Raw genomic sequence first — 9,485 nt, forward strand, 5'->3', positions numbered from 1 at the left:
GCAACACCAAGGTAAATTATTCAAGTTTTTTCACTGGGTTACTGGATTCCAGAATTCTGCTTAACACATTCTAGTATGGAAATTCTGTCTGTATCTGTGTTGCTTTCCTTGGATAATGAATAAAGAAGCTGCTTTGGCCTGAAGCAGGGCAGAATAGAGCTAGGTGGGCAAAAATAAACTAAATCATGGGAGAAAGAATGCAGAGTCAAAAAGAAACCATATAATCACCAGAGCAGATATATAACAGAAACTTTCCAGTAAGCCACAACCTCATGGTGATGCACAGATTAATAGAGATGAGTTGATTTAAGATATAAGAGTTAGCTAGAAATATGCATAAGTTAAAGGGCCAAGCAGTTTTGTAATTAATATAGAGTCTGAGTGATTATGTTGGGTCTAGGATGCGAGGAATCAAACAAGCAGCTTCTATCCACAGATTGGCATGCCAACATGGGGCAGCTAAATCCACATAAAACTTGAGAGAGCTTGGAAAAGAATTCTAGGCACAAAAATACTAAGTTAAGCTGCATTTGTTTTTCTTTTTCAGATGGGCTCTTTGCTAGCAGCAAACAGGGTGCCATGACTTCTTTAAGAGAGGTCTTCCTGATTCAACATTAGCAGAAAGACTGCATGGTTTTAAAATGGTGGCTCCCTAGTTAATGCTAGTCTCATAAAAAACTCTGGCTCTTTCAGGAGGCCTAGCACTTGAATGGATTTTGCAGGCAGTGTGTTGCAAGTTATTTGGTGGCAGCATTGGCCAATTGATTACCAGAGTTGAAGTGGTGAAGATGGCTCCCACCAGGTAATCTCATAAGAAGTGGAGGGACCTCAATCATGTTGGACTGGGTGGAACCAAAGGCAAAGAAGCCTTAGTACTAGCCAAGCCACTTAGCATTTTAAGAAGTGGTCCTGGTCAGAAAAAGATGACAGATATGCAATAAAGTCAAATTGATTTAGAAAGACCTCTAAATAGGTCACAGTATTGAGTAAATTTACAGAGGCTTAAGAGACAGGGAGAAAAGAATATAGGCAGGTATAAAAAGAAGTAAATGGTTTTAAATAATAAAACAAAGTCTTTAAAGAGACAACATAAAGACAGTCATAGATTAAAGGAGTAAAGAAAAATAAGCCATGTAAAGATGGAATATACACAGGGAGTCAGTATTGTATATTGTTGTGTTTCCTTGGAATTTCCTGACTGCAGAAAGGCATTTGATTTTGGAGATTGCTAAGCTAAACCAATATGTATATTTGAAAGGTATCTTCAAAACTTGGGTCTTAAAGGATCTTGCTTTGGAAAAGAGGTTATGCTTTTGTTTCCACAGAGGATGGGAACCTGCTGGTTCTTTTCACACTAATATGATTTTATGAACCAAAAGGTCTCCATGAACACCTAAAATTACTTAGCCCAACAAAAAGCAAGAAACAGTTTGGAGAGAACTATCTCCAAATTCCCAAATATGGCGTACAAATGATTGTTTACATTTAAAGGGTTATATGTTATATAGATCAATACTTTGCATTGGTATGGATCTTACTTTATCGCTCCAAATTGATGATCTCTCTCTCTCCCTCCCCCCCCCCTCTCTCTCTCTCTCTCTCTATATATATATATATATACACACACACACACACACACACACACACACACATATATGTTTCTAATGTTGATTAAGGTATTGTGTTTGTATAGCTTATTGTAAAATTTAATTCATAATTAAGAAATACAGGTTAATAAACAGTTATCTATAATAGTCAAGCATGTAGTCATTTTGGTTAGGTTTTCTAGATGAACAGAAATATATTTCAAATAGATAGATATTCTTCAAACCTTTCAAAGACTAACAAAATATGGCCCATAAAATGTTTATGAACTTATGACTTTTCATGACAATGATATTCATCTGCTCCTGGCAGCAACAGTCTACTTCAAAAAGAATATTGCAATCAAAGATGCTTCTTATGGAGTTTGCTTGACATTTGGAGAAGAAAATACCTTGATTGATTGATAGTACCCTGTATGACCTGAACATGCAGAACTCACAGAAAAATGACTGATGAACTTGCCTAAAGATGAAAAGGTCTTTTGGGGTTCCTGCTTCATGAAAGAGACTGCCAGGCATTCTGTAGAACACAGAAGAAAGTGACTGAAAAACTGCCAATATAGGTGGAACTATCTTTGAAATTTCCTGCTTCATGGAAAAGACCACTGGTTATTATGGGCCTGTAGGCTAAAGATGAGTGCACAATGTTACAGAAAAACTTTGGGTGACTTTCCAGGCAGCAAAATGCTTCTGTCACTTCTAGAGTTTTGGAAGTTGCTTACAATGTACTTCCTGCTTACTTAGGTAATATATCCTTTTAAGTATTTGATGGAGGTGAAGATCAGATAGTTATAATTGTAGTTTTTCTTATTTATGATAAAAGATAAAATAGATATAAATCATGTAACTGTAATTCTTGCTTGATACCTATATATATATATATATATATATATATATATATATATATATATAATTTTACTATGTTAAAGTTAAATGCTTCTTTTTCATTTATACAGAAAAGGGGAAATGGTGTGGGAAGTCCTCATATATATATATATGATGCTTTTATTGGTTAATGAATAAAAAAGCTGTTTTGGCCTGCAACAGGGCAGAATAGTGCTAGGCAGGGAAAAAACTGAATTATAGGAGAAAAAAAGTAGTGTCAAAGAGATGTTATTTAGCTACTGGAGGAGAAAGACACTTGAAACTTGTTGGTAGGCCATGATCTTATGGTGATATATGTAATGGTAAATTATAGACTTAGGAAACTGCTTGATTCACTTATGTAGTTGTAGAAGACATATACACCTGGAAAGATGGCTTACTGGTTAAGAGCACTGCCTGCTCTTTCAAAGGTCCTGAGTTCAATTCCCAGCAACCAACTACATAATAGTTCACAACCATCTGTAATATGATCTGGTGCTATCTTGAGAAAGAGACCCGGTCAGTCATCCTCCTCAACTTAGACCATGAAACCTAATATGGACAAGTTCAATAGAACTGCCATATACATGCTGAATATGCATGCTTCAGCATAGCCACGGCATAAATTTTATTTCATTTCATTTCATTCAGGAGACTTATAGGTTCTTATGTTCACAGATGAACACTAGGAAAAAAAAAGATGCTAAACACAGTGTTGTCTCTTCAAAGGGAGAGATGTATAATCTCTTTTTTGCTCAAAATACTAGGATTTTAGGTATTTAACTCATTTATCATGAGCTTGTTTAACTTGAGCTTTCTTTTTCATAATCTATAAACACCTATGTTTATGGAAGATGTCGCTTAAAATTTACAATAATTTTGATGTAGTCATGTCTTAAGCTTTGTTGTATACACATAATTGATTTAATTATCACCAAGGTACATTTTGGCAAGATGTACTGTGATTAAATATGCCTAAAATAAATGGCCAGGTATCAGTCTCTAGAGTAGAACCAATAACAACTTCTTAGTCATGTTGCACCAGCTTTCCTTCTTAATTCTAGTGGATTGACACCCTGCTGACCTGTTGTTTGCCAAGAACCCCACAGGTAGATAATAGAGGAGCAAGGAAATCAATGACTTTGAATTGGAAAAAGTATTTGCTTCTCAAGAAACCGTGTGGCTCAAATTTAACAGAGAACAAATTTATTTAGATATCTCCACAGATCCTTAAAAGCATTGATGTAGACTAAGTTTATCACCAGGGATGCCTGGTGTACTCTCAGTCTGACTTAAAGAAGATATAACATTGTGATAAAGTGGCCTAAATGTGGAAGGAGGGAGAGCTGATGCAAATTTTCACCTTCATTGTTAATGAATCCCTAATTGTTCTTATATTCGGGCTCTGTTAGAAAGAGGGACAGTTGTTCTGGAAGGAGAATAACAGACACTTAAGTGATCTACTTTGTAGATCTACACTTCCTCCTCCCACAGTCTCCATTACAGTGCCATTTCCATGCACACCACCACACAGGTGTGTATACAAACACACATGCATTTGCATACACATATATAACATACCCTGAATGATCTACTTATTCTCAATTTTACAACTCTTTCTGATGATTATAAAATATGACCTTACCTATCAATGACAACTTTTAAAAAGGCCTTATTTCTGTTCATATAGCCCTCAAAAATTATTAGTTATCCCAATCATATTTCCAGATATCATAAAATTAAATTTTAAGTAGCCTTCCTTATTATATTTACAAAATATTTATTTATTTGTATTTCACAGTCTCATTACAATAAACTGCAAAGATTGTTTCACATAAGAAGGAATTTTAATGATTTCTAACTTAAAACCACTTCTAATCTAAAGCAAATTTAAAATAATTTAAACTGCTTACAAAACTACAACAGAAAGTTGAATATTGAAAAGAAGCTAATTAGTATGATTTATGCTCACATTTTTACAGTAATTGTTCTGTGTGATGAGAGCTATCAAACAAAGCACAAACAAAGAATGTTAGAACTTCAAGTAATCAAGTAGACAAAGTAAATAAGACATGTTGACTTTTTCCTTTTTTTATTGAATGGTCTATAAAACTGGCTTTGTGAGTGATTTGTTTTCTTACTTTGAATAAAATAATTTACCATCCCAAACTCACATTACTTTCATCTTCAGTTTCCTATGCAGTTAAATCTATAACTAGCCTTTCAAGAAGCCACTTATCTCCTGAAATGTTCCAGTCCTTTTCAGAAAGAGTCTCAGAAACTTTGAAAATATCAAAAGGGGAAGCACAAGTCTCCCACAGCTACCAAGATGAGAATATCTCTGAATGGCACAGGGTTGTTAGCTATAGGTCTACCATGTAGGGTTTTCATGTGTGTGTCATATTCTGCCAGGTTGATCATAAGGTAGCATAACATTTTGGGTAATGAGTCACATGGTTTGTGCTGGATTGTACATGGGTAAATGACCAAGAATTGAACATCTTTAGGTGGGACAAAGTCAAGTTATTGCAGTACAGTTAAAAGAAAGTTTTCAAATGAATCTTATTTTACTTAAATATCCTCAATTTCCAATTTTAAAATTTGAAATCACTGGTAAACTTTTCACATTTTCCTCAATGCCATGAATTAACTTAATATTAACCAAGGAGTCTCACAGTTTGGAGAGGTTTGATTACAATAGCAGCAAAAGCATCAAATTAATTATTTAGGTTTCTACTACAATATAACAAAGTTAACCTATGATAACTAATAGATTTTATAACTTCTGTTCATAGAATTCAGCAATAAAGCATAAGTATCTTTTATTGTCTTTTTATTTGAATAGAAAGCCAGAAAATGAAGGTTACTGTGAAACCAATTTATAAATTATTTTTAACTAATGTATAACTTTGATCTACACCTTTTCTTGCTGCTTTTCCATATTCACGTTATTTTAAGTATTTATGTACATATGGTTGTTGGAAATGCTGTATTATCATAATTTATTTGAGATTATATTGTAATTATATCATTTCTTTGATTTTAAAAATAACCAACATGATATGATCACCCTATGGGTATAGTAATGGTACACATATGATAGTAATAAGCAACAACTCTCTAATTAGAAATAAAGATTTTAACAATGGGGAAATCATGCCAGATACTGAAACTGAGTCATGGATATAAAAGGAGAACCTCCAACCTTCACTTTACCAATGTGGCATACTCCATAACTACATTTTGAATATTGATTCTTATACTCAAGATAAGTACAGGCCTTACCCCTGACCAGGGAAATATCTTTTTGCAACAGAAGAAAACTGATTCAGAAAAATACAGCCAATCACAATTAAGAGTTATAAAGTTCAGTTCCAATGGATGTATCTACAAATAATTTTGATCCATAAGTCTAGAAAACATTGCAGAAGTGGGAGCAAAAAGATTTTAAAAGATGGAAGAAAGGGGTATTTCCTATAAATCTGTATATCCTAGTCATATCAGAAGGTGCACTCACAAAATCTCACCAGCCTAACTACATCAACATGATTTGAACAAGTTCAACAACAATGGATAAGTTAAAGTGAACAGGGGAGCGATCACAAGACATCATCCCTGTACAAAAAGTTACAGGCAATTAAGGAATGCGGAGAGTGTAGAGAATACTCTTCCCCAAGGAAGGGCACACCATTTGATTATTCAATAACAAATGGTAAGTCTTGAAAACATACAAGTACAATAAGATTTAGAAGGTTATTTTTAAAAATTCATATATGTATGTGCAGTTTGTTATGTGCATGCAATAACAAACTGGAACTTTCTTTGGACCTCACAATCAGAGTTAATAAACTTAAAATAACCAGACTTAAGAGTGCTTAGCCTACTGTGTATTTAAGCTCTTTTTTAGAACTTGCTTTAAAGAGAAGAATGTAACATTTAATCTTACTTGCCTTGGATTTCCCATGTGATAAACTTTTATAATCTGAGCTAATACATAGTTGTAATTTGAAGTTATGCACTCCTTGATGACCCTGACCCAAGAATAATGAATGCATGTTTATCACTTGCTGAAAACAGCAAATAAAAAAAGTTGAAAGTAAATTCCTAAAATCTACAATAAAAGTGTAAAGCAGCAATTTGTAGATATTGGATATAATATTAGTTATCTGGGTCTGTTGGGATCAGTAGCAGCCAGTGCCTTAATTTCTTGTGAAACTCTGTTAAAAATTTCTTTAAAGTATCACATTTTTCCCTAAATGATGCTTTCTGTGTTGTTTAATCAATACAAACCTAAGATCTTTGTTAAGGATGGACAGATACCACATTCAGTCACAGACAGTTGTGACAGACATAAAAAGAAAGACCCAAAGACAAACCAATTCCTAAGACAGCCTATAAGCAGGCATAGATTCATACAAGAGACAAACAGAAGACAGAAGGGAGCATGGCAGCAAATTTGCAATGGGGTACATCACAGATCCAATCTTAAAAGAAAATCAGTTGTTCTCAATACTTTTTTTTATCTCTTTACCCCAACATATAGAAAAATAAATACTTAAAAGATGATGGTACTAAAACTAAAACTAACCTACACGATCTACGGAATATATAGTCTAGACTATACTACTCTTTGAAAAATAGCAACACAGAGACATTGTTTCCCTTACTTTTACATAAGATATCATGCTATATTGAAAATATCCTGTTCATCAGAACTAGGGAACATTATTATGACATTTGTTTGTAAGGAGGCTGGAAATAAACATTTCAACACAGAGATGTCCTTACATCTCAATAAAACTTTTAAAGTACTAAGTAAGGTCTCAGGATGGTTTTTGATTCCTCCTGAGGTTATGTGTATACATTATCAGTTTATTCTATAACAACAAAGTCTTTACTTTGTTTTTAAGTGTTGGTAAAAAGCAAGCCAATGTACAAGCAACCTGAGAAACCTCCTAGTTTTTTGAGTATTACCCAAGAAACTGAAATTCCAGTAGGTTGAGGCAGCCGTGACAAATGCAGTTTTAGTTTACCTAAGATCCTGAAATGTTAATGCTTTTTTCTTGTTGTTGTTTTGTTTGTTTGTTGTTGTTGTTGTTTGTTTGTCTTGTTTTTTCAAGATCAGAAAGATCTGCTTCTAGTACTCATTCAGTTGTGAGCTTTTATTTATAAGGTTTTTTAACTTCATTCTCTTCTATGTGGTTCAAATGCTAATTAAAAATGCAGGTTGATAAGATATGTTTTGCTCTTATTTCCTTATCTGTCACCTCATAATTTGCAGGTAACCTGAAGGTATTTTGAATGCACCCAAAATAATGATAGCTATTTCTGTCTTCTTAGGTGGAGATTTTAAAATAGACAACCTTTTGAAGTGTCACATTTTTTTTCTTAAAATGAGTCCAAAAAGAAAAAAATTCATTTCTTTTTACTTTGAAAATGCCCGTTAGTGATAGTCAACCTTTTGTGCAGTTGTACTGTTTACTAGCCTTGAACAACATAATGAAGACAATTTAGTCAAGGATTCAAATTATTTCAGGTACAGAGGTTGGCCTCGTGATAATTAATTCCTCTGATGGATTTATAATCTTTATTATTTCTACATGTGTTGGTATTAATATATTGAGTTGTTAGTTAAGGGAATGGCTCTGTTATTAAAATAGTTTGCTGAGCAAATAGGACTCTAGTTCACATGCTCAGAACCCGCTTAATTGCCAGATAGACAAGGTACACTGCCTGCAATTTCAGCATTCTGAAGGTGTAGACTAGAGATCACTAGGGCAAAATGACTTAGCAGTCATCAGTGAGTCTGGATTCAATTAAGTGTTTTTATTTCAATTAATAAAGAGGTAAAGACTCAAAAAGTCAACATCACGATTCTATATACAAACATTTCGGCCATACACATTTAGATATGCATACATACATACCATACATGCATAAAGAGAAATATATTCCTGTAGAATTATCCATCTATAATTCATCACTATGGCAATGTTTAATATATAATCACTAATAATAAACACAATTTCAATGGCTCTCTCAATTTCAAGGCATTCAAGTATTAACATTGCAAGCCTTTTGCATTTCCTATATGTGATATTGGAATATGATGTAAATAAAGCACATGGAGATTATATATGAACATGGAATCTTTTCCTGTTATTCTCAGTGTTGTCACAGAAAGTCTGTTTTATGCCTTTTATGCCATATATATTTTACAGTATATTTATTCTTAAAATAAACTTGTTTCCTACTTTAAAATGAATCTTCTTCTAATTCCATCCATCACATCTATATCTATCCTGCACTGTTTATTCTGTTAATGTAGAAACCTCCCTTTCCAATCTATTTAATCTTTCCATCGGTGAAAGACTAAAACTTATACGAGGGTATTGGTAAAACTTTGGGCAAGTGTCTCCTGTGCTCAAAGCAAATGAACTGCTTGGAACACACAGCCAAAGGAATAATACATAGTGAGGTAAGTTAAGATTTAACTTGATATCCTTCTATGTAATCAGTCTCTTTAAGTTTAATTTCCCTTAAATGGAACAATATAACAACCTCTCTTACTTGTCTTAACTCTCCAATTTAATCACCTTCCACAACTTAAAATAATCCATAGCTTTAGTCACGAGTTATGTACTCTATTACGTTTTTGCCCCAGAGTCATGCATATATGTGTTGTCATAATCATTTGCTAAAAGCAGCCCACAGGTTGCAAGCAATCTAATATAAGAAATATCCATTTAAACATTTTAAGGCAACCTGCTGAAACAGCTTGATAAAGTGTGTTTGCATTCAGTTTGCCGTTTCTGAGTGCCTCTGGATCAGTTTGAAATAGCAATGCTACCAAATCTTTACTCTGTAGCACTCTACTAAAGATTTCTGTAGGGTGTTCCCATTCTCATCCCATGCTTGTTTTCTGTGTTGCTCAATAAATATAGAGAAAAGTCTTCTATTAGTGACAGAAGACACAGGGGAGAAGGTAAAAATTCAAACTTGTGTTTACTCTCACTC

Source organism: Arvicola amphibius, chromosome 13 (assembly GCF_903992535.2).
Source record: "Arvicola amphibius chromosome 13, mArvAmp1.2, whole genome shotgun sequence".
Lineage (NCBI taxonomy): Eukaryota > Metazoa > Chordata > Mammalia > Rodentia > Cricetidae > Arvicola > Arvicola amphibius.